The sequence below is a fragment of the Emys orbicularis genome, chromosome 2 (assembly GCF_028017835.1).
Source record: "Emys orbicularis isolate rEmyOrb1 chromosome 2, rEmyOrb1.hap1, whole genome shotgun sequence".
NCBI classification, from domain to species: Eukaryota; Metazoa; Chordata; order Testudines; family Emydidae; genus Emys; species Emys orbicularis.
This window is the reverse complement of record NC_088684.1, coordinates 160,061,441-160,083,866: the sequence shown is the minus strand read 5'-3', so window position 1 is coordinate 160,083,866 and position 22,426 is coordinate 160,061,441. Positions and strand designations below refer to the sequence as shown.

General features: G+C 38.8%; 2 pseudogenes; both read right to left on the bottom strand.

The window, feature by feature from the left end:
• Nucleotides 1-4,448: 4,448 nt before the first annotated feature.
• LOC135873746 (uncharacterized) lies at nucleotides 4,449-7,063 on the bottom strand (annotated as a pseudogene).
• A 465-nt stretch (nucleotides 7,064-7,528) lies between these two features.
• Nucleotides 7,529-8,882, bottom strand: LOC135873745 (uncharacterized; annotated as a pseudogene).
• Between the last annotated feature and the right edge of the window lie 13,544 nt (nucleotides 8,883-22,426).

Genomic DNA, 22,426 nt, shown 5'->3' with positions numbered 1-22,426 from the left:
GTGAAACACCTTTTGAGTAGCTGCCATTAGATCACTAAATCAGACATTGTTCTTCAATGGGGGTGAAGGGATCTTCTTATTGAGTATGTGAGACTATTACTGGTATTGAAAAGGCTGCAGGTTTAATTTACTTCAAGGAGCAACATGCCCTATATCTGGCCATTACACTACGTTTAGCTATATGCAGAACTATAATTGTCTTATAATGACAAGCACAGTGTGACTGGCCCCTTTAAAAGGAAGTCATGCCCAGTGCCATTGTGAGTGAACCTGCTGCCCAACTGGGCTTAAAAAGGCACCTGAGGAAGTGGTGGCAGAGAGTTAGAGGCTCCTACAGATGAGTTTGATACACCCGGGGAACAAAACTCCAGTCAGGTAGGGCTGGAAATGGCCTGCTAAAAAGAACAAGGGACGAGGAAGAAGAGAAACCGAGGCAAGATGTCTGCAGAATGATCTCAGGTCACAAAGGGATGCATAGGAGATGAATGACCCTGTTACACACAGTATCAACCTTCATAAGCTCATGTATGGCTCTGGAGAAACTTCAGCTTTGTTCCTTGATGGATTCTATTTTATGTAGATTTTTATACCGTGCTAAACACCATAATATCTGAGCACCTTCCAATAGTGCATTAAGCAATGTGACCACACATCTATCATGGTGTAGAAGTGTCTTTTTAAAAAATAAAAAATACTTGTTGCAGTTAGGGTTACCATACGTCCGGATTTTCCCGGACATGTCCGGCTTTTTGGGCCTCAAATCCCCGTCTGGGAGGAAATCCCCAAAAGCCGGACATGTCCGGGAAAATAGGGAGGGAGGGCCCGGTGGTGCGGGTCCGGGGCCGGGCCGGGGCCAGCAGTGCTCGGCCGGGGGCCAGGGCCGGGCCGGGGGTGCTCGGCCGGGGCCGGGGGTGCTTGGCTGGGGCCGGGGCCGGCGGTGCTCGGCCGGGGATGGGGCCGGGACGGGGCCGAGGCCGGGGCCGGCGGTGCTCGGCCGGGGCCGGGGGTGCTGGGCCGGGGGCTGGCGCCCCAGGGCCCGAGCGGAGCCAGGTGGGAGACGCTGGGGCCAGAGCCTCTTGGCCTGGGCTGGCCGCCGGAGGGAGCCGCTCGGCCAGGGGGGCCGGACTGGGCTGCGCCGCACCCCGCCCCCGCCCCAGCTTACCTGCTGCCTCCCTGTTTCAGGCTTCCCGCGAACATTTGATTCGCGGGAAGCATTGGAGGGGGAGGAGCAGGGGTGGAGCATTCAGGGGAGGGAGCAGAGTTGGGGCGGGGCTGGGGGCGGGAAGGGGCAGAGTTGGGGCGGGGCCCCGTGGAGTGTTCTCCTTTTTAAAAACTAAAATATGGTAACCCTAACTAAACTTCAATTTTTGTTTGTCTGCCCCTGTTGGCAGGCAAGACTTACTCTACAGTCTACTAGTGCAGGGAATCAAGCAGAACAGCCTTTTCTATACTGAAGCATTTTCCTCATCTGATGACAAAGTATCAGTTCTAGGAACTGAAAGCCTTCACTGTATTCAGGTGTGACAGCTATGAGGAATGCATTTTAAAACAAAATGCTGACAGTCTTACTAAGACCATACATAAACACATCAGACAAGAATAGAAAATCTGACAAAAATCAAATCTGGAAAATGTTTTTTGACTTCCTCAACTCCACTGCATCCTGCTAAAAAGCAGAGATTATATATTTAAATGATGCTTACTGAAGTGGATCTTGCCTTATTACTAAATTGGCTTGCTTCACTGCTACAAAGTAGACATGGTGTAAATAAATACAAAAAATCATTCTTAACAAGATAATGACAGATATTGTTGCTATTAGTGCTCTATCCTTTCATTGTTCTCAAAAAGCCATCAGGGAAAATATTGACAGGAAAAAGCACCATTTTCTGGATTCAGAAAATAGCCACTCAGGTCAAAAAAGGATTAAAAAGGCAAACCAGTTGAATGTAATTAATTGTGCATTGAAGACTTAACTAACAATAATCAAGTATTATAGACTTTTTTCATTAGCTCTCCCACATACAAACCAAGAAGTTTACAAAACTAAAATCCTAGAATAGCATTTGTGATAGCAGCAGGCAGTGAACCATCCTTCAAACCTGGAGACCCCAATGAATATAAGGGCCCTACTATGTTAGCCGCAGTACATACACAGATTAAGAGATAGTCCCTGCCCAAAAAGTTGCCACCCTAAACAGACAAAACAGAGTTGGAGAAACTAAATATCCCTGTATGAACATACTATTAGCAGGCCCACTTTTATTTCATATAAGACACATCACCGTCCATATGATAATCCCTGAGACCAGGTTCACTTGTAGATCAGGAGAGCCATGTAAAGCACTGCAATTGTTTATTTAATTTATTTTTTTTACAGTTACATGCAGCACAGTCCTATAACCTATACACTTTCACTTTTCTTTATTTAAGCAATGAAGTGAGTAAGGGTGCCAAAAACTAGGCCCTCAATGTTTTGAATTATCATCACTCTAGGCAGTTCCAGTATGACCTCTATTTATGGAGGCTGCCTTGCTATGACAGAATGCTAGATTGCATGTTATGGGGCAATTCTTGTGCACCCACTAAGAAGAGAATATACTACTATAATTTTAACTAGCCTCTTACCATATCTGGTAAGGGAAAAAAACAAATACCTAGGCCCGTGCTTTAAACCTACCGAGACGTATCTGTGGGTGAATGACCCCAGAGGCTGCTAAATGTTCATGCATTTTGCCCATTCTTTGTTCTGCTGTATAGAATATTATAAGCTTCCAAACCCAGCACTGGACCTTAAATGATTTCTGTCCCAGCTTATGACTTGTGGGGTTAAATGAAATAGGATTCCTGATACCTCATAAACCATTAGATATGGCAAACTGTCTCAAGTTCTACCCTTTTACATCCAAATGTCCACATTTTAAGATCTGGATGTGGACTGCTATGGGTAACGTTTCCAGATTAATACTAGTCAAACACATGGTCTACTGTTCTACCAATAGCTAAGGAGTAGATTTAAGAACAGATAGACCAAGATACTTTGGCCTGCATTCAAACAACAAAAAAAGGATTCTTCAGTTACTCTACATCCTGAATTTACAAAGAATATTATATGGGGATTAGGTCCTGCTTTGAGCAGGGAGTTGGACTAGATGACCTGCTGAGGTCCCTTCCAACCCTGATATTCTATGATTCTATGATTCTACCTAGGAGTAACATTATTTGAAGCACATTTCAGTTTGCTTTAAAACACCAGAGACACAACAGATAATGTTTAAGATTGGTCCTCAATTGCCTTTTGGGGAATTCTGCCAACACAAATGTAAGAGATGTGTAAATTGTAATTCTGCACTGTTTGAAATATAGGGAAAGGCAACAAATCAAATACTTGTCACAGAGACTGCTGTCAATCCTTCAGTCAAATAAAGTCTTGTAATTTCCAGAGATCCAAAATGCAAAACTCATGATTCAAACAATCCCTACATGTGTAACTGTAATTATATTAATTATCTGGTTTTGTTTTTTTATTTTAATCCTTTGGACAGCAAATGCATTTATTTTAGTGCATGGGGGGCAGGATTGTTCATGGAATGATAATCAAGGTATTAATCATTTGGTAAGCTAAATTTTCTTAAGGCCTAATTTACCCTGGTGGAGGCACATAGAGTGCATGGAGGTACAAGCTGCAGTGAAAGGCTCTGGCAGGTGGGAGGCAATGGGGAAAGGCTCTGGCAGCAGAGAGCTGCCACAGCCTTTCTCTGCACTGGGGGAACGTTCCAGCAGTGGGATGTTACACTGCTAAAAAGAGCAGTGTATACAGAGGAGGTACAGCTTGGGTATATAGAAAGCCATGTAGGGTATGTACCCTAGAGCAGCGGTAGTCACAACAAAAAAAATTGTGGCCTCAGAGTGCTGGTGGCTTTTCTCTTGTTGGTGGCAGCTCTGACAATTTTTTCTAAAATACTTAATTAACTTTGGGAAAAGCAAATAAATTTGAGTATATACATGCCCAAATCATTGTAATTTTTATATGTAGAGTATATTTTGTTCCAAAATCAATAATAAAAGTAATGTACAACTCTCTCTATTCTTTACTGGACATAAACACAATAGAAACACAAATAAGGTGCTTTGCACATTCTTGGTTTTTTTGTTGTTGTTTCTTTTGCGTTTTTGGTAGAAGGTGGATGTCTGTACAACAATTCTGAACTAAATTTAAAAATGCTTTTACATAATAAAAGTCCAAATAATGATGAAAAAACAAATCTCCAAATATCTCCAAAACTTCTTTCTTTCACAGACACAGACCAAACAAGAATCAATCCAATCCAGTAATAATAATGATAATAGTAAGAACAAACATAAACCTGTTATATTGTAGTTTACTCTAACAGTGTAATCATTAAGTTCTGGGTTTTAAGACATCAATTGTGTGGATTAGACTACTTTCAAAATTTCAGGAGCTCTTTGAATGGAAAGTCTGCAGGATCATGGGTCTCCAGTGAAAATAAAAGGGAAACATTCAGGCTTAGCATCTGTGATGCGGTTTGGTACTTGTTCTTCAGAAAATGCAGTGTACTGAATGCTTTCTCACACAGCACAGTAGTAGAAAACAGGGACAAAAAAGGCAAAGCAACTTTATCTAGGGGTTTGTAGATGTCCTCAAACAGATATACATCACTTCAGAACTCCTGTACTGTGACGGAGAGTTGACTAAAGTATGTTTTCATTCTTGCATCATTGTGCATTTGCAGCATGAGGTACTTGAGATTGCTTAAATCCAGAGTCAAAGGAAGCTAATCTGTCTTGCAACGCAGTTAGTTTGTTTGGAGCCAGAAAACCTGAACCAGAATTGCTGAATGGGTTGGTCATGAAAGTGTACTGATGGAAAAAGTTTCCATCACTAAAACAATTTTCAAGATCTCTGAGAGGATACTCAGGTATTCTGTTACAGCTAAGCTGACCTTTCACTGCGCATTCTCATACTTATAGCTGAGAAACTGACTAAGCTCATAAAAAACTGAAAAGTCCTGTTCCTCTTGTAGGCCCTGGACGATGTCAGTGATTGTCATTCTGAATGTATTAATTACTTCAATGCTGTCAAATATCGTAAGCTGAGGTTTCTGAAGCTCCAGGTTCAAAGAAGCAAACTTTGGTAAAAACTCCTTTCCAAAAGAGCAAACAACCACATACTTCTGGATCTTGTAGCTTTTGGGACAGTTCCAGCAAAACTATGTGTAACCCCCAAGGAGATTACCTAGATTCTGAGTGCTGGTAGCTCAGGGAGAGACACACTGTACCTGGTAGGGCGGGGGAGCCAAGGCAGACTCACAGTCTGTGTGGCAACCATTAGGGAGTGAAATGCCCCTTCCCTGAGAGCTCAGGAGAGGGGAGAAGCCATTTTGGAGCAGTTTGGAGCCAGCCAGGGAAAGGAAAGGACAGGACTGGCTGTGTGTGTCCTGGTGAGTCCCAGGACTGTATGCAGGGTTCCCCCTGAGAACTGGCCTCTGGAGACCTGAAAGCACAATCCCTCATCTTGAGCCTTTCCCTCTCCAAGGAGACTCCCAGTTTGTAGAGCTTTGGTGGGGAAACTTTATCCCGCCAAGCTGAGTAAGCCCTCCAGCTCTCTAGGTGAGATCAGTCGCCATACAGCCAGCTCTGCTCTGGTTGCTAGTCCAGGGCTGCTGCCTGCTTTGAGTGTGTTTGAGTGCTGGGGTGGGAGCCTAAAGTTTGGATTTTAGTATAGTTTTGTAATCTGTACCTTGAAACCTGCACCCCTTTGTGGTGAGGGGAAATCCTGGCACCAGAAGCAGCCTGACTCCTGCATGAAGAGGACACCTGCCAGCTGTGGTCTTCAGCTCTCTGCAGTGACTGAGGACTCCAGAGCCATCTCTAAACCTGATGATCATTCATACTGTTTGTGAGTGCACCTATAAGGTCTGAGGCCTTTTTCTACAGTAAGCAGCCAGCAGCCAGATTAGGACAGCAGCAGCCATGAGCTAAGAAGCAGAAAGTCACATCCTCACATCTCATCTAATTTACATTCAATGTAATATCAGACTATTAAGAATGTGCTCCTGTCCTAAGAGTACCCACCATCACCAGATAAAGAAACAGATCTTAAGATGTTTAAAGAAAACTTTGTTTGATAGCAGTCTATCTGGCAAGAAACCATTTATCAACAGTTGTGATTATGAAATATATACATCTATTGTTTTGTCTTAACGGTCCCCACTTCTCTGTTGTTTAGCTATATGGTGTCTGTCTGATTCTTTAATTGTTTCTGTCTGTTGCATAACTAATTTTGCAAGATTTAAATCAACTAAAGTGTTGGGATATGATTGGTTAAATAATAGTTTTGTAATGACCTAGGATTGGTGAAAAATACTGTTTTGTAGTATTTTAGTTTAAAATGATTGGTTAAGGTATATCTAAGCAGGACTCAAGTTTAACTATATACACTGGGGTCCAAAAGGAAGTTCTTTGGAACCTAACTCTACGACACATCCCCCAGATGATCTAATCTTGACTGGCCATCAAGAAAAGTTCATCTGCCTAATTGGGAGCGGTGAGCATTGTGTGCTTAGCGTGTGTATTCTGTTTTGGTACCTGTTAATAAATAGAGGTTAAGGATATTACTGTGTAATGCTCTTTGACTGGTAAAAGGCCCTGCAAACCCACAGAGGATTATGGCCCATGCCCCAGGAATTGGATAAGGTGTCTTTCGCCCAGAGCCCTAGGAACTGGGAAAGAGTGGTGGTGCCTAAATTAACTGGGCTATGCCTTGAGCCCATGGAAGGGTAAAGATGGGGTGCCCTAGATCATGTGGGTAACACACCATTTTTTAGTTATCTAGTCAGGGAAATTTTTTGGGAAACCCCTTACTTCCTGAACTGTGTCCTCAAGCTAGGGGGTAAGGGTTTGGAGATTTTCTTACTTGCTGCCTATTAAATCTGCAGAGGGGCTTACCACCGTATCTCACTTGTGAGTCTCTTGGGCTATACTGAACCCAGTCAGCCACAATGTTAACTGCTGCACAGAAGATATTGTGGTCACAGATCATCAAAGGCCCCTACAAAGTATGCGTGCCAACAGGACACTAATATTATGTTGACTGTATCAGATCACGTGACTGGGGAAATTCATGGGTATTATCAGCATGGGCACCAATGACCCTGAGAATAGTGTTTTATGCTGTTATGTTATATTTATCTCCTGTTTAATATAATTACCGTGTTAAATATATTGTATGCGTTTGTGTTATTTCTTGGAAGTCTCCAACTATCTAGCAAGTAGGTGGACGTTACCCTGTGATTAGAATTTTCCTCCCAAGCTGCGCTGATTACCTTGCCAGGAAGGAGCAAGGGGGGTGGAAGCACCATCAAATAAATTAAAATGGGAAGAAAAAGAAGTTACACCCTGCTGAGTGGGTGGCAGGATCCAGAAGAACCCAGGCCTGTCCATCAAAACCTGTAAAGAAATTGGCTCTAAAGGAGGTAACTGGATGGACAGGGGGTGCTACATGCGTTCAAACTCTCAGCGAGCTCAAACTAAGCCAGTGGACCAGGTTGTAATTCAGCAGCACCTTATGTGTCTCACAGCCTGTTTCGCACGGAGTTGCGAATCTCCCTTTATTGACAAAACAGTGAAACAAAAATGTTTCTTAGTGCAGCTTTTTTTGGAAGCTGTTCAGCACCCTTATAGCCGCTGCCCCATCAGCTGTCAAGCTGCACAGATTTTCAAAGCTAAGGCAGCACTTCTCCATTCTCACCCGAACACATTCAAAAACGTGTTTGTCAGTTGGCCTATCGCTGAGGTTCACCTGACATTAAACACCTTCAGAAAAACAATGGTGATCACAGTAAAAAAAACGTACAAATACAGTGTCCTTGGGATTCCTCATGACATCAAGGCTTCAAGGCTCTAATCCAAGCACAGGTTGTAGAAAGGGCTCCCTGTGACTTTTTCAGCTATTTCCCTTTTGTTGAAAATTCGCCAGATCTCTTGTACTCCTCTGCAACATGCCGTTGCTCAGTGGTATCTCTCTGGTTGTATGGCCCGAACAATTTTCTTCACGAGTTCTCTGTTGCTGAATGGTTTCCTTGCTTTCCCCAAAAGAAGTGCAACTTTAGAAGTAGCCACCTTATCTGATCATCTTTATTCAAAAAATCTCTGAGCTGTCGCTGTTGTCTATTGAGCTCAGTTATTGCATCATTTAACAATTTGCACCTCTGAAACTCCCCTTTGTAATTCTATTCAACTTCCGCTGCATGAGTGCTATAGTGTCACTGCATTGCATAAATTTTAATTTGATGAATTTCTTTCTTAAAAACTGTGCACACTGCAATTTTCTCAGAAACGGAAACTGATGGTTTCAGAAACACAAGAAACTGTGTTTCCCACTGGTCCTGAAATGTTCATTTTTCTTCCTTCCATGTTCTGCTTTTCTTAGCAGCAAGTGGCTCCTCTGGGATTGTCTCTGTATCACATTCATGGTCATCTTCTGGCACTGATTTTTTGAAAAACTTTCTGATATCCATGCATGTTTTTAACTCTTCACCGTCTGCCACAAACAATCTTAACCCACCCAAACACCACACTGATCTTGCTGACGATGATGTTGGCCAATAGACACTTACAGAGCTACAGTTGCGTGAGATGTAAACATAGCGATTAGCCAATGAATACACTTTTTGACTTGAAAGAAAACCACACCTATGTGGTTCAGCTCTGCCTGCACTGTACTGTAATATTTAGAAGGGAATGACTGAACATTATGATATATGGTGTTTACAAGGCAACTTTAATACTTACTATCTCAGCGACTGTTGGGGAGCTTTGGAGGCTGTCACGGCCACAAAAAATTCTACTGGTGGACGCATTTGAGAAACGCTACCCTAGGGTTCAGGCATGTCTTTATTCTACTTGCCTAAGCAATTCCTGATTGTCTACATTGCTATTTATAATTGTGCTAGAGGGGTGTGCAGTATATGTACTCTACAAACCACCATAAATATAGATGTGGCCTAAAGCTGTCAATCCCTCAATCAAATAAAGTCTTGCAATTTTCAGAAATCTGAAGTACAGATCTCATGATTCAATCAATTCCTACATGTGTAAATGTCATTGTTTTAATGATCCAGGTTTTGTTTTTTTAGTTTAATCCTTCAGATAGCAAACACATTTATTTTACTGTGTGGGCGGAGAAGGGGAAGGAGTGTTTGTAAAATGATAATCAAGGTATTAATCACCTGGTAATTTTACTTTTCTTCAAGAGACTGTCAGTGCCTAACTAGCTTAGGTCCAATATTTAGGTTTTTAAAAAGTTTTTTCACAGAACCAAAGCTAAAGAGGATTTTATATTACAAAAATTAAAACACTTTTTAAAAATAAATATCACCAGGGCTGTGGTGAACGCAAATAAACCTCTGGGATAGGATATGAGCACTGAAAAGTGAAACCAAATAGAAATTAACTGAATTAAAGTGAAATGTATCTGTTTCATTTCACTGTCCAAGCTCGGTGACTGGTAAAAGTCCATTCAGTTTTAAAAATTCATTAAGTTTGAATATTCTAAGACACCAAAAATTCCATGACCATCTGTGAGAGTGCACACTTACTGCATTATAGAGTTAACCAGGGACAATTTCTAGACTCTGAATTTGGTGTTAGCTGCGAGGACAGTTGTCTTATACTGCATAAGTAAGCCTAAATGCTGTTGTTTTTGATCTCTAATAACCACCTCTGTTCATGGCTATTTCTGCAATAACCATTACGTACATATTGTAACTCAAGGAGATTAAAGTGTCTTCCGTTCAGAAAAGAGACTGTCAAAGTATCACCTGGGCATTCTACATTATTGTCTGATTTTCAAGGGTGCTGGGTAGAGCAGGGTGAAAATTTTCAAATGAAAGTTTTTTTCAGCAAAAAAAATCTAGATTTGGTAACACCAAAACAGTTTGTTAATTCGTGTCAATTTTACCAAATTGTTTCAGTCAGAAAAAACAAACAAACAAACAAAAACAAAAAACATTTTCCACAAAGAATCAAAGCATTTTGTTCTTACATTTTTGAAAAAAAAAAAGATTCCTTCATTTGAAACAACTTTTTATTAAAAAAAATATATTTAGTTTTATTTAAAGGATGACCAAAAATGTTTCAAAATGGCCAAAATTGAAACAAAACAAAACAAAACAAAACAAAAAAAGAAATATTTTTGGGTCAAGGGAAATATTTACTTTGTCAAAAGGAAACACTTACTTTACCTCAACATACTGGGGGGGCGGGGGGGGGGGGGGGCGGGGAGAGAGAAGGGATGCAAGTATTATCGGAATTTGGGGCCTGTTCCTGCAAGGTGCAAAGGTCTACTGAGAGATGCTGTATGGCTTAAACTGCAAGACCGAACCCTGAATGGAACAAATGTACATCTTATCTCACCGTGAGTGCAAGAAAAAAGTGTCTTACCATTTCACTGTCAATTTTTTTTTTAATGATATGTATTATAATCCCTCACCCCCAGCGCACACGCACAAACACAATATGTTAGTAGTCACCATCTAAAATGTAATATTTTATAAAGTATTATTTACATTTTTAAAAGATTATTATTCTAAAGCCCTTGTAGATGTCTGCCTAATAAGTATGCTTTTATTGGCTGAAAACTCTGCCTTTGCTTCTTAAAACACTAATTAAAAACCCAGCTCTTTCCTAATACAGTAGTAACAACTGACCCTTTCCCAAAGTACTTATGGAGAGCTTCTTTAATTTATCCTTTGACTGTAGGAAAAGGGGTATTCAGCAACTTTATTTCATGTTCTGTGTGCTTCCAACATTTTTGTTTGTTTTTTGTTTAAATTATAATAAAAAGTTACTTACCTTATAGCAGTGGTTCTCAACCCGCGGGCTGCATGCGGCCCAATTAGTACACAGCTGTGGCCTAGCTCAGCTGTGTGCTAAAGGTCATGGGCTTCAGGCTCCCAGCTGCCCTGCCGTGCGGTGGGCTCCGGGCAGCCGGCCGCCCGGCCCCACACAGCAGGGTCCGGGATCAGGGTCCTGGAGCTCCACACGGCAGGGGTCGGGGTCCCTGACCCCCCACCCCACGCCCAGTTCTCCGCTCCTGGCCCCATTCTGTGGAGGTGTCTCTGGGCGGAGGGTGCTGAGCATTGGGGTTTGTGGGGGAGTTAGGTGGGGGGCATTGGTTCTCAACCTGTGGCCCAGATAACACTTTGTGGGCCGCATATGCAGCCCACAATAATAAACAGGTTGAGAACTACTGCCTTATAGTAACTGGATGTTCTTGTAGATGTGTAATCCCTATATGTATTCCACTGTGGATACACATGTGCTCCATGTGCCTGGATCTGGAGAATTTTGAAAGCAGTGTCTGTTGCTTTTCACATGATCCCTGGCTCACCTCGTGCCTCTGACCAAGGAGATAAAGGATGGGGTGGTCCGATCTCTGATTTGTGATGAGACGGAACTATAGAGGTGAAGATCTAAGACAAAGGGGCAGGAGGGCAGGCAGTGGAATACAGACAGGGACCACACTTCTTGAAGAATCTCCAGTTATTATACGATGAGAAACTTTTGCTTATTCTTTGAGTGCCAGTCCCTATGTGCATTCCACTGTGGGTGATTGACAAGCAGTTCTCAAATAGGAGCAGGGTGCGTGGTGATAGGTGGCTGAGATAAATGAAGGACTGCTGTTCCAACAGATACATCAGTCCTGTACCAAGGCACAATTTCTAGCAAACGTGTGGACTCAGCTCCATGTAGCTGCCTTACAAATATCAAGTAGAGGCACCTCGTAAAGCACTCTTGTAGAATGAGCTCTTACCCATGAGGATGGGGAAGATTAGACAGCTGATAGCAGAGTAAAATACAGCCCAAGATCCATTTCAAGATTCTTTGAGAGGATATAACCTGACCCCTGGCCCTTTCCGATATAGTGACAAATAGTCTAAGGGATTTCCTGATAGCCTTTTACCTGGAGAGAACAAAACCTAAGGCTCACCAAACGTTGAGGGAATGGAGCCTCCTTTCTTCTGAATATGCATGAGGCTTTGGGAAGAGCACAGGTAAGTGTTACTCCCAGTGTAAAAAACAAAAAAGTTAAAGTTAAATCATCACATGCCCACATTAGGTAAAATAAATTAAAGGTATCAAATATTAATGCCCTTAATAGATTACTTTCAATATTTAAAACTGCTATGTAAGTTTGATGCCCTACTTAAAAAACAAACAAAAAAAAGAAGCTTCTAGAAAAAGAGAACCTAATTTAAAAAAACCCCAAAATTTATAAAATGCAATGACTTTGGTAAGTATTGGAAATTGAAATGTTTACATTTGAAAATTTGCATACTAAAATATCTTCATACTCTCATTAAACATAGGATCAGTGTTAAATTAACTTTATCATTATTTGCATCTCAATGTACAAAGCTGACCTTTCTTTTTCCTTAGAATTGAAATCTAGGTTGATGTATATGTGGAGAAGGGGACCTGGTGCAGGAAATTTTGTTTTGCCTTATTTGGTACCATACAATGAAATGAAATTTCTAGATAGCTTTATGCTGTACAAATCAATGTCAGAAATCATGGTACAGATCTTTATAATAATTACTGAAGCCTTGCTTCTCACCAGAAGACAGCCCTGCAGAATGAAATCTCAGTTTCGCAGAGCATAAAGCAGGCAAAGTTTCTGAGAAAACTCATAATCACTCAGCAGGAATTCTGTGAAAAATGGTGCTTTCCCTCCACCCCAAAAATGTTTATTTGCATCCTGTAGAGAAGACTGCAGTTCAATAATTTCAGTTTATCCAGCTGTGCAATGGTAGTCAGCTTTCCACTACTGAGCACGAATGCCTTGAAATTCACACCATAAGAATTCTGCAATCTGAGTCAATAAACCCAAAACTCAGAAAACCTATAGCAAGACTAGAGGTCTCACCACTTCCCTTCAGCATTCATCCCTTCTTAATCCATCACCTAAATAAGGCAAGTCTTCCAAGTATTCCCTAGATTTAGATTCCAGCATAATTAACTATATTTTATATATATAAAAATAATATCAAGTCAAAGTTAAAACAGTGTCAATTTCAATAATTATAGTTGATTTTCTTTATCTTGTTCAATAGTCCTCTGAAGCGTCACAGATTTCCTAGGTTTACTCATTCATTGTGTACTCTTTAGCGCCCCTTATTGACTAGGGAAGGTTCCCAAAATAACCTGTTTCTGGCATGCCTTCCTGGTTTGCTGGCAGACATCCTGAGAATTAGGGTTACCAAGGGAAGGAAGAGAATAGGAAGAATTGTGTCAGGTAAATAATTACATTGAGCATTTACATCCATTTTGTTAAAATGAACAAACCTATTTAAATTAAGAGCTATATAATTAAATGTGTTACAAAAACGAACCACTTTCTGGATATGAATGAATGGACTTTTATTTAAGAGTTTCTCTCTTGTTATGCCAGAAGGTGTTAATGGCTACCCTCAAGTGAATCTTTGATCTATAGATCAGTCACAGACCTGGTTAAAAGTGAATGGGTGTACCAACATTTCATTCAGCCTAAATGGAACAAGAAATTAAATGTCCCTTTATGTAGTGACAGCTGAAACAACAAGTTGAAATTATATCTGTTGCTGAAACAAACCACTGGATGGCAGGGACAAACAGGAGGTAAACTACATAAATTGAGGTGTTTCTGTTGGGGCCGATTGTAAACATTACCACTACTGTCACTGGGCAAATGATTGGTTGTGTGTGACCCTCTGTGTGTGTGTGTGTGAGGCAGAAGGCCAGAAGAAAGCAAGAGAAGCAGTGGTGAGTGTGGGCCTGAGAGGAAGCACTGAACTCATTGGAAAGGCAGACTGGGATTTCTGATAAAGGAAACGGCCTACTGTTACTTGTTCCTACTGTGGTCAGGGAAGACGATTTTGTGTCCATTCTTTGTAAATAAACAGGAATGTATCAAAGAAACATCTCATTCATATAATCAATTTCTCCAAACTGAAGCAGCCTAGAAAGGCCCCAAATATTGGCTAGTCACTCAGCCCCAATAAGGGCAACAATAGATAGACTCTTAATAAAAGTGCTTTCATTCACATATTTTGTATTTTTATTATTCTCTCTCTTTCTCTCTCTCTCACACACACAGAGATGAAGCCTTATATTTATTTTTTTATAAATAAACCGCGGATGCTTAATGGGACATGTCATCAGATTTGAAAGATTCAGCTGTTATTAGAGGAATGGCTCAAAATGTTAAATGCATTGATGAGTCATTTCTTTAGCTTAGCTTTCCAGCATTTAAGTATACATCACTGTAGCACATGCTATCATTACATTTATATTTTTAGTCTCTTATACTGAAAATTGCAAAGTGAATTTAGCACTCCTAAAAATATAGCACTAATAGCACTGTTGGTTTGAAAGTAACAAGCAGGTAAGTAACAAACCTGTCTGCAATTCTTCTAGTGCTTTTCAATCCTTATCATCTCAGCAAGTCCAGTCCAATTCCCAAGTACAGACAGCCATTTATGTATAACCATATAAGACTGTGAAGTAGTTTTGTTACATACACAGAAAGGGTCTAGGATGAGACTACCAAACAATTCAATTTATGAATTAACCCATAATTTGAACCCATGGCTCTAATTCTCTGGCGAGATAGGGCAGTTCCCTGGATGATTTAGGTGCCTGGGTTAAAATTCTAGGTAATTTCTCAGCTCTACTGACTCAAAGATGTTCCAAAGCTGGCCATAGGATTCAGTGGGGGAATCCTCGAGTTGCATAGTGCTGTAATACTAGCACGAATACTGTTCCCCCCACACTGGTCATGAGTTCAAATCTGAGGAAAAAGGAATGTGGCTGAGGCTTCCTTGCGCCCTGACAATCCCTACACTTTTAGGATGTCTTGTCAGCCAAACTGCTCTAGTTTATGGCAGGTACCACCCCAACACCAGAACAGCAAGTCTACTATCAGCTATTGTAGTAATCCACAGTGCCACCTAACTGCCATGGTACACATTATATATATATATATATATATATATATATATATATATATATATATATATATATATATATATATATATATAATCCTAAGTGGTTTCACACACAAATTGTGCTTTGTGCAAATCACAAAAATCAAAATCAAAATGTAATATATCTACTTAATGCACATTGAGCAGATAAAATGGTGTTTTGAACTCCGATAAATTAGAGCAAGCTACTGACAAGATGTCAATTTTTTCAAGACATGGATTACTTCATTTTAAAAAACTATTACAATGATATAGTAAATAACTAACCCCCCAATTATATTATATTATATTATATTATATTATATTATATTATATTATATTATATTATATTATATTATATTATATTATATTATATTATATAAGCTAACAAACATGAAAATTGTGTAAGTTTACATGCTGATTTAATATGAAGAATCAACCCTATTTATAGTATCAGATATAGTAGCCCTGAAGTGCTCTGTCAACAGAGCATCAAATAATGATCCAAACTGACAAGGAAGTGAACAAAGCTGGATGTAAGCGCAGAAATGTAAGCAGATATAAAAGAAGTATATAAACATAGCTGTCCTGTGGAAGGAAAGAGACATTGTCTGTGAATAGTGCCTGTTCTAGCATCTCAAGCCCAGTTGCTCTTCAATGAATAACTATAAACTAAAAATTTAAGAGGATTTTACCAGTAAATGCCTTCCTGCTGAAATAAAGTGACGGATGAAAAGAATCACATGCTCACTGATTTAAGTACAGCATATATGTCACTTATTTTAAAATATATAGAAATTTATATCAAAAATATTTTAAGACTAGAGAATATATAGGTGTATATATTGGTGTCAGGCAAAATATATTTATGAGTATTTATCATTCTGTCTTGTTTTTCAACACTGTTATGGGTTTGATTTTAATTCAATAACAAGAGATGTCGAGTAGCTAGGCTTAATCAACTTTACTAATCCAAGAGTGTTAGTCAAAGATTAATACAGCATAATACAAAAAGAAAGAACAATATGTTACCACTGATATGGGAGATATTAGTGTAGGTGGCCAACCGACTCAAATTCTGAGCTGCACTCTGCCTCTTATATATACTAGAGTCGAGAATTTCACCATTTCTTTGCATTACTTATTATTTATTATCTTCTTGACATGTTTTGAAGACTTTTTGCTAGTCTTGCACAGACCCTATAGTAAAGAGGAAAAAGTTTGTAACCAGTTTATTATTGTTGTTTTGACCACAGTGTACTTCAGAGGTCAGCAAAACCTTAGACACATCCTTCACCAGTTGTAGCTTGGTACAGATGGCATGTTAGCTATACATAAAAAAAAAGTGTTTGTTTTGTTCTTGTAGTCTGCAATGTGTCTACACCTAACACAGAGATTACAACACTTCACATCTCCCCTTGGTTAAGCAGCTTAACATAACTAAAAAGCATTCTGGAAAAACTACACATGAATAAAATTCATTGTTATACAAAAAATGTGGTAGTATATATAATATTGTATATGATGTTGGCTAAAACTATAATTTGTACAGACTTTCTCTTATCTGGCTCCAAACATATTTGCAAGATAGAAGGTCTGCAGTAGCAAAGAACAACAGAATACCTGAAGGCTGGCAGGTTTAGTGTATTTCTTAAGCCTTGTTGCATTTTCTTGCTATACACAGAGCAAGAGCCAGACAAAGGTTACAGAACCTAACGACAGTTTTAGAGTTATACCAATCAACCAGAATAGAAAATATTTGAAATATAATGTACTACACTTATTCCCTATTAGCTACTTTCTTATTCTGGTTACATAATATTTCATTTTTTATTCACACACAGCTGTAACAAACAAATCCATGATTTAATTAATACATTATAAGAGCTGAATGCATCTCTTTCCTATTAATTAGCAAAAAGCAATGTATCTTCCTGGTAAATAATTCTGTTTGTGAGAGCAGTTTTTCTACAATATATATTTGTTTACTAAAGTCAGTTTCACACACCTTGATAAAGTCCATTCCTTATCTGATACCTGTCCCTGTCCCTCCATCATTTAGCAAGCTATGTGACTAAAATTTTGCAAGCTGGTTTTCTCAATGTTGCCTGTGGCTTGGCTGCAAACACCAGGGGCCTTCACTTAGTTTAGTCCACACCACTGACAGTTTTTGTTGAAAATGAAGGCATGCAACAATTTAAATACAGACTGAAGAACCATGTAGCTCAAGAGACTGGTGATAGCATCTGGAAAGCCTGTTTCAGATTTAAGTTTCACTGGTGCAAGTCAGGAGTAATTCTAGTTAAGTCAGTGGACTCATATTTCTGTCAAACCAGAGTCAGATCAGAATCAGGCATAGAGCTTCTAGGCAGCTTGACCAAATCTAATCTAGGTTGGTAGTAATAACTAGTCACTACCATCAAACAGCTGTTTCCCGGGGCTTAAGTCAACCAAGCTGGAGAGCGGAGTCCAGTTCTTAGTCCACAACACAAAAACAGCCATACCAGACACTATCTGGTGACTGCATTGGTGGACTCAGATCAGGTTTGTAAAAATGCAGGTCATCGACAAACGCTTCTGTTGTGATCTTCCTAAGTCATTGTTGAGCTATCACCCATATGACCGATAATTGCTGGATAGCAAATCATCCAGGCAATTGTATCATGCAATAGTCCAGAGGGCAAATAAGCATGATCAAGAGATAATATATCCTGCAATTCACCTTGCATTCCTTATAGAATCTGACATATTAAATATTGCTTTTCCTCACCCAAAAATCTTGGTGAAAACACCATTATAGACTCATTAAATAAACACTAGGGCAATGGAAAACTGAAGGACAGAAGACTAAATCCAGAAGGTTATTAGTGATATTAAAGAGATGGTATGCCTGGAAAATGGGAAGAGAGGCCTTTTACAAGTCTGCAGTGGAGTGGAGGGGGAAGGGAAACAGAAGTAGCAACTGGAAGGACAGAGATGAAATTTGTGTAATATGGCTCACATTTTGAAACAGGGGAAGTAAATTGCAAGCAGGAATTTGCTGTACCCCAGCTACAAAATGATAAGGATGAGGCAGACTAGTGGAAATGAAAATTATTTCTTGAAAGTACCAAATTAGTAGCAAGGAGAGATTTTCCACATGTAAGTTGAGACATAACAGGAATAACACCTGAACAGCAATTTTCTGCACATGGTACAGAGCAAAATGTCCTTGCACAGTGTCTAAGAAAGTCATAGAAAGGGAACAAATCTAAACCTAAGACTGAACAACTCAAATGGTACAATTTTAGATGAAAAGAGGAGAAATGTTCAAAGTAACAGCAACCATAATGTTATTTGGTATTTAAATCAAAGAGAAACCAGAAAGCAAAAAAACCCAGAGAGATTTAACATTACAGTTAATTTTATAATAGTAAGAGAATTATAAGTGAGGGGCTGGTAAAACAATGGGAGGGAACATGTACAAAGAGGAAATGGAAACTGTCCATAAATACATTATGGAGGTTCCAGTTGTGGCTCCATAGCTGAATTTTGCACTAAAAGAAGGGATTCCACCTCTTTGTTATGAATGAGAAATGCAGTGTATCATAACCCAAATTACAGCACAATCTCTGAGTACAGAATGATTTCTCTGAACATTTGCAAGTGAACCCGTTAATTAGTTTAGAAACTAAAATGAAGTAAAAAGCAGACACTAAGAATTGTAGCACCTGGTTGACACCTCTCCTCTGATACTTAAAAATTTCCTATATTAGTTAAAATTCACTGAACTCTCGTGCTTAGGCTCTTTTTTTTTCTTTTAAGGATTAATGGTCATTTTTGCCATTATTCTTCATATTTGAAAGTTCCTGGTCAGCAGAAGCTAAAGAATAATTTTCTACTACCAGAAATTTCAAGAAGAAATGTCTTCTTTTCACCATCAAGGGACAAAAAAAGTGTAATTAAAACCAGTTTAATCTAATCTGTAACCAGAAATATTATATGTTTGGATTAATTTTAAGTTTGAATCCATTTTCTGCATGTATAACCCTTGGTTTGGGGATAATTACAAACATCCTTGTAATGTATTTTACCCAGTTAGTATGTACTCTCACTCTTACCTCCATTTTAAGATTATTATTTTTCTTGGAATTATATATAGAAATTAATTATCTATAGAAAAAATAAAATAGGAGTTGCATTTAGCTGTAAATAACTCAGGAATAGGGAAGAACAATGTTGGATGCAAAAGCATGTATAAAAAGTGATCAAACATATGAAAAAAACCACAGGCAGGGAATCCAACACCATCAAGACAGGAAAGTTTCCAGAATGATCTGCAGGCAGTGCAAAAATGGTAAGGTAATCAAAAATAGGGAATGAAATGAAAACTGCACACCAAGTGCAGGGAAAGACAAATAATGTGAAGTATCTTACGCTGCATATGTAAAGCAAGACGTCATCATGGGAGTTAGTAGGTTTTCTAGGATATGGAGAAGACTCTAAATTCCCAGAACAGAGAGATATTGCAGCGAACATGAAATTAATTGTTTGCTTTAGTGTTCATAGTAAAGGTGATTTATTTTCTTCAATATTACTTTTTCCTCCCATGGAAAATGAATGGCATTTCTGACACAAATTGATATCACAGAATTTAATATATTTTCTGAGCAAGGAAAAATAAATATTGCAGCAGCAAAGTTTAAATCAAGAACAGGAGCAAATAAATCAGAGTTGATGAAGACTGGTACCCAGGCTAGCAGAACTTTCCAGTATTAAAGAGAAGGGTGGCTGGAGAGGAGTGCTAAAATGGAAGATGGCAAATGGTAGCAGTTTGGAGCATCATTCCTCTCTTATACAATTTACCATTTGTTTTTTAAATGCACCTAGTGTGAATTTCTCAATGGCGATGATGTGGCTACAAGAAGTTATTCTGATTTGGAAAATGTATAAAAGGAACATTTGAGAGACAAGGTGAGTGAGGGAATATATTTTATTGGATCAACTTCTGGTGGTGACAGACAAGCTTTTGAGCTACACAGAGCTCTTCTTCAGGTCAAGGAACATTGTCTCCTACCAAAGACAAATTTTTCATCTTGAAGTCTCAAAAGGTCAACCAAGGTACTGGTTCAGCAGAAAATGCACCCCAAATCACAAGAATGAACCTCCCAAAACCCCTTGATTAAATATATTGATCTAATAAATTAACTGATCTCAGTACTGGATTCACTCATTAAAACTGAGCTTCAAGACTATAGAATGTGGCAATGAAAGCCACACAACTTGCCTGAATATGAATATTTTTAAGATAGTCAATTTTATTTTGCAAACGGTAGTATAACTGGATATTTTGTTTGAACAAGGTACCTGAGCAATCTTAGAATGTGGATCTAGAACATATTCCACCATATTGGCTTAAAGGAATTTGATTTTGTAAAAATGAATTGGCTGAATCTATAAAGATATGAGTATGAGTAATTTCACAGAGTGGCAATAGTGATAGTCTTTTATTTGGCTTTGACTAAATAATTTTTAAATACTTATTTTAAACCAAGCACTGTATATAGCAGCGGCACTTGGTACATTCCTCCCTCTCCTTATGGTCATTTTGTTGGAGATCTAATATGGCTGTAAGGGAGGTATTCCCTTTTGGTACCTTCATGCAGCACAGGTCATTTCTGCAAGCCTCTACCTCAATTCATTCCAATAGCGTTCCCCTTCTGAACATCACCACTACCCTTTCCCAGTGATGTAACTACCTCCTCTTACTTGCAACCATTGCTGTTCATCTCTTTGGTATCAGAAGTGGTATGTATGGAAAGTATCCCTATGGAGACTACTTGTTTCATTCTCCACTGTTGTAATTTTAAAACTAACATTTATCAAAGCGCATAAAGACTGGTTGCTCCAGGAGAAGAGCTACATGAGGCCAGCCCAATTTGGTCCATAATGCTAGAATTCTGTATTGCAAGACATATAGCAAATGTGCTAATTTATTCCTCTCTCCTCTGAGAATCACAGAAAAGGACCCTGTTGTAAGAAATTATTTCTCCAAAAATTCTCTATTCCCACAAAACATACATTTTTCACCAAAGATATCTTGCTAATTTGTAGATATATTATGAAGGTACAAGTTCAGTTCTCCAAACTTCACATATTTCAGTGAACCCTGCAAGTGAGAGTTATTATATGTGTTACATGTATTAGAAAGTGATTATGGTGTGTGAAATGTAAACTATGGGTGAGTCTGTTTCCTGTTACAATGTATTAATATCTAAAAATCAATAAACTGTTTGAAAAAAGACGAAGGAAAGAGGAAGGAGAATCTCTAGCTGACATATTTTAAAAATATATTGGAAACGGGAGTTATGTAATGAAGGAACAGAAGATAATGGTATACTATACAGAGTGGTGATAAGAGACAGCTTGGAAAGGTATTTATTGATTAAATACAATTAGCATGGATCTGAAGGGAAGCCACAAAAACTTTTAAAGGAAATAATAGCTGTGATGTGAGAGAGGAGGCAAACTATGGATTTATCATAATTTAATCTATTTAGAAACACGCTTTCAAGGATTTTGATTTGTTTTGAAGAAAAGGCTTAAGACTTTAATAGTAATTCTTGGCTTCTATTCTAAGGCGTCTACAATGATTGTTGTTATATATTCTATATGTCTTCAGATTAGACTGGAAGTCTTTCTGGAAGATATGCTTTGGTCGAACCTAAGTTATTGTGTTCAGTACAAGCATAATTGGGTGTGATTCTATGTCCTGTGTTATACAAGATGTCAGACAATTATTTAATGGTCCATCTGGCCTTAACATCCATGAATGTGTAACAATGTGGATTGATAAAAGTATCACTTTGATTCTGAAATCTTAAAATTCTATACAAAGGAGGGTAAATATTTTACCCACTTCAGACATGGGGAGACTGAGGCACTGTGGCACTTGCCCAAACCACATCACATGGCAGGTCAGTGGAAGAGCCAAGAATAGAAACCAGGCCTCCTCACTCCCAGTGCAGTGTCCTATCCACAACCATGTGCTCACTATGTAGTAACACGATCTAATTTACATCCAGTCTAGTTTACATTTTAAATGACTTATTTAATTTGTATTTTAATTATAACTTGTTTCTTATAATGCTTTATTATTACCCTACATGTGACCTGCCATTATATCCTAAGGCTAGGAAATTAACCAAGATACCATGCATGGTTTTCTTCCCCTAAATATCTGGCTTCCTTTGAAATATTTTAGTAATTCTGTAAAGGGAAAATACAATCAACCAAAGTTACTTTAATCAAAAATTTAATCAAAAAATTATATTTTTATTTGGAAAATATTTAAAATTTTCTATTTAAACACACAGCAAAAGCGTATCAGAAAAGCCTCACCAATGTTATGCAACTTAATA